This window comes from Bombina bombina, chromosome 6 (assembly GCF_027579735.1).
Source record: "Bombina bombina isolate aBomBom1 chromosome 6, aBomBom1.pri, whole genome shotgun sequence".
NCBI classification, from domain to species: Eukaryota; Metazoa; Chordata; class Amphibia; order Anura; family Bombinatoridae; genus Bombina; species Bombina bombina.
In genome coordinates, this window is record NC_069504.1 from 800396448 (window position 1) to 800401391 (window position 4944).

The window sequence follows — 4944 nt, forward strand, 5'->3', positions numbered from 1 at the left end:
GGGTTAGATTAGGGGTATGTGGGTGGTGGGTTGTAATGTTGGGGGGGGGTATTGTATGTTTTTTTTACAGGCAAAAGAGCTGAATTTCTTGGGGCATGCCCCGCAAAGGGCCCTGTTCAGGGCTGGTAAGGTAAAAGAGCTTTGATATGTAGTAATTTAGAATAGGGTAGGGCATTTTGTTATTTTGGGGGTCTTTGTTATTTTATTAGGGGGCTTAGAGTAGGTGTAATTAGTTTAAAATTGTTGTAATATTTTTCTTATGTTTGTAAATATTTTTTTATTTTTTTTAACTTAGTTCTTTTTTATTTTTTGTACTTTAGCTAGTTTATTTAATTGTATTTATTTGTAGGAATTGTATTTAATTAATGTATTGATAGTGTAGTGTTAGGTTAATTGTAGATAATTGTAGGTATTTTATTTAATTAATTTATTGATAGTGTAGTGTTAGGTTTAATTGTAACTTAGGTTAGGATTTATTTTACAGGTAAATTTGTAATTATTTTAACTATTTTAGCTATTAAATAGTTCTTAACTATTTAATAGCTATTGTACCTGGTTAAAATAAATACAAAGTTACCTGTAAAATAAATATAAATCCTAAAATAGCTATAATATAATTATAATTTATATTGTAGCTATATTAGGATTTATTTTACAGGTAAGTATTTATCTTTAAATAGGAATAATTTATTTAATAAGAGTTAATTAATTTCGTTAGATGTAAATTATATTTAACTTAGGGGGGTGTTAGTGTTAGGGTTAGACTTAGGTTTAGGGGTTAATACATTTATTAGAATAGCGGTGAGCTCCGGTCGGCAGATTAGGGGTTAATAATTGAAGTTAGGTGTCGGCGATGTTAGGGAGGGCAGATTAGGGGTTAATACTATTTATTATAGGGTTAGTGAGGCGGATTAGGGGTTAATAACTTTATTATAGTAGCGGTGAGTTCCGGTCGGCAGATTAGGGGTTAATAAGTGTAGGCAGGTGGAGGCGACGTTGTGGGGGGCAGATTAGGGGTTAATAAATATAATATAGGGGTCGGCGATGTTAGGGCAGCAGATTAGGGGTACATAGGGATAATGTAAGTAGCGGCGGTTTACGGAGCGGCAGATTAGGGGTTAAAAATAATATACAGGGGTCAGCGATAGCGGGGGCGGCAGATTAGGGGTTAATAAGTGTAAGGTTAGGGGTGTTTAGACTCAGGGTACATGTTAGAGTGTTAGGTGCAGACGTAGGAAGTGTTTCCCCATAGAAAACAATGGGGCTGCGTTAAGAGCTGAACGCGGCTTTTTTGCAGGTGTTAGGTTTTTTTTCAGCTCAAACAGCCCCATTGTTTCCTATGGGAGAATCGTGCACGAGCACGTTTTTGAGGCTGGCCGCTTGCGTAAGCAACTTTGGTATCGAGAGTTGAAGCTGCATTAAAAATGCTCTACGCTCCTTTTTTGGAGCCTAACGCAGCCTTTATGTGGACTCTCAATACCAGAGTTATTTTTATGGTGCGGCCAGAAAAAAGCCGGCGTTAGTTTTTCGGGTCGTTACCGAGAAAACTCCAAATCTAGCCGTAGGATAAGTATTATCCATATGATACGTGGAATAGGATCAAAGAAATATAACTAGTTTCAAAGTGAATGTGTTGAAGAAAGTAAATTGATTATAAATAAGTGTTCGTGTATAACAAAGTAACAAAAAGAGATGACGGCATCCAAAAATAAATAGATACAATGTTAAAAATGAACACTATGTTTAAAATAAACAGTTAGCAGAAAAAAACTACAGTTTATCCTGTGGTTTAGGGGTTAATTGGGTAAATAGGTTTATTACAATGTGGGGGTTTAGGGGTTTATAGTTTAATTATGTTTATTGCGATGTAGGGTTTTTGCATTTTAGGGGTTAATAGGATAATTAGGTTTATTGCGATGTGGGGGTTTTGCGGTTTAGGGGTTAATAGGGTAATTAGGTGTATTGCGATGTGGGGGGGTTTCGGTTTAGTGGTTAATAGGATAATTAGGTTTATTGCGATGTGGGGGTTTTGTGGTTTAGGGGTTAATAGGGTAATTAAGTTTATTGCGATGTGGGTGGTTGAGAAGAAAATTTGTATTTATTTAGGACAGTAGTTTGTCCAAATAGAGTGTGGCTATATCTGTAGTTTATTATATAGAAAATATTTTTGATATTTAAGACAGTAGTCCATTATAATTATAATATATATATATATATATATATATATATATTATAATATTGCTACGCCTGTAGCTTAAATATTTATATAAAAGAAGAGTTACAAAATAGGTTGTTTCTACATCTGTAGCTTAAAAAATAATTAGACTGCCCTCTAGGCAGGCTTATCGACTAGTCTATTTATAAATACAAAGAACATATTCTGCTATGTGCAGAACACAGGAATGTTAAATATTTACATAAAATACATCCTATAACACTATTAAATATGAATATTACATAAATATGATTGTACATGTTTTTATCTACTTAACTGCAAAGACCTCCAATGCACTTACATATGTATACATATATAGACATATAAATACATATCTAAATACATATGTACATATATATATATATATATATATATATATATATACACTTTAGAAGTGCATATGTATGTATCTATATGTTAAAGCCCTTTGTTTGCCTTTTTTTTCCACAGGAGCCTTTATAACGTTTGTGTGCAATATTTTATATTAATCATTTCTATTAGATGGTGTTATTATGAATGTAACTGTACTTTGTAATGTATTTTTGATGTGTTAACCAGAGCTCTGAGGACACGGTAATCATTCTAGCGTAAACCGTGATTAGGCTCAATCGATCGTGTTTACTTTCAACTCGTAATACCCGACGAGCGCAAACACCCCCAATAAACCCCTTTTTGCTCGCGTGCAAACGTTAGAGCTCCACTCGTGATCTGGCCCTAAGGGAGCTGTTATGCTGTCCTTTAAATAAAAACATTACGAACAGTAGCTAAATGTGTAGACAAGATTATACACTAAAACTGCTAACATTTAGGGCATACAAATTGGGCTTATGCTATATTTTGACCCTAAGTGGCCCCTTTGTGGGCTCCAGAGACATAGCAGTGAGTCAGTGTGTCTAAATAACCTGAAAAATGCACTAGCCAGTGAGCCGAAGGGAGCAAGAATTTGGAATTTTATGATCACACAGCCAGTCCCCAGTCACTTCTTATTTGTTAATTGGTAATTCTAGCCTTTTGTACCTCAAAAGAGGTTTGTGTGGTGTAAAGTAAATGGGGAAGTGAGCTTTCTACGCATGTCAGATGAAATACTCAAACATCATGCGTCATGGAGTTACTGCTGATGTCACAGATAAACACAATTATTCATTTTAAAGACATAGGGGGATATCTATCAAGCCGTCAACCGCAAATACGCTGGAATTCCAGCGTAATTGTTGCAAGCTTGATCTGACCTAGTTATCAAAGCCTACAGACCGGCATAAGTTGAAATCTGTGACGTAACATACTATCCGCCGGTCTCAATCCGACGCAAATTGATGCTTACGTGACACTTTTTCAAAGTTATCAAATAGTTAACAGGTACGCTCGCAGCTATTCTGGCCCAGCGTACCTTGTTTTCAATCCGCCACCCTGGAGGCCGCGGATGCCATAGGAATCAATGGGAGTCTGAAAGCAGCGAAAGCTTATGTTCGATGCTGCCAGATATCCCATTGATTTATATGGTAGAAAACATAACGTAACGTTTACACCTAACACCCTAACATAAACCCTGAGTCTAAACACCCCTAATCTGACGCCCCGACATCGCTGCAACCTAAATAAAATGTATTAACCCCTATTCCGCCGCTCCCCTACCCCGCTGCAACCTAAATAAAAGTATTAACCCCAATCCCGCCACTCCCAGACCCCGCCACCACTAAATAAACGTATCAACCCTTAAACCTCTGGCCTCCCCCATCACTACCACTAACTTAACCTATTAACCCCTAAACCACCAGCCCCCCACATCGCCATAAACTAAATTAAGCTATTAACCCCTAAACCTAACAACCCGCTAACTTTAAATTAAAATTACAACATCCCTATTTTAGGATGAGAGCTCAATCTTATTGGCTGATTGGAACAGCCAATAGGATGAGAGCTGCTCAAATCCTATTGGCTGATTGGAACAGCCAATAGGATTTTAGCAGCTTTAATCCTATTGGCTGATTGGAACCTTTCAGCCAATAGGAATGCAAGGAACGCCATCTTGGATGACGTCACTTGCATTCAAGTTCCAGTTTACGGTGGTGACTGTATTGAAGAGGAGTTCCGCGCCGCATGTCTTCAGGATGGACCTACTCCGCGCCGGATGGATGAAGATAGAAGATGCCGTCTGGATGAAGACTTCGCTGGCTGGATGAAGATGGAAGAGGCCGCCCGGATGAAGACTTCTTGCCACCTGGATCGTCGGGGGTTAGTGTTAGGGTTATTTAAGGGTTTTTTCAGTGGGTTTTATTTTTAGAGTAGGGTCTGGGCAGGTAAAAGAGCTATATGCCCTTTTAAGGGCAATGCCCATACCAATGCCCTTTTCAGGGCAATGGGGAGCTTAGGTTATTTTAGATAGGGTTTTTATTTGGGGGTTTGGTTGGTGGGTTTTACTGTTGGGGAGTGTTTGTATTCTTTTTTACAGGTAAAAGAGCTGATTTCGTTGGGTAAATGCCCCACAAAAGGCCCTTTTAAGGGCCATTGGTAGTTTATTGTAGGCTAGCTTTTTTTTTTATTTTGGGGGGGGGGGCTTATTTATTTTGATAGGGCTATTAGATTAGGTGTAATTTATTTTTGATAATGTGGTTTGAGTAGGATTCATTTCTTTTAATATGTAATTTAGTTAATTTAATTGGTATTTTAATTTAATTGTAGAATAATAGTTAGGGTAGATTAATTAATAGTTTAAAAATAGTTTATTTTAA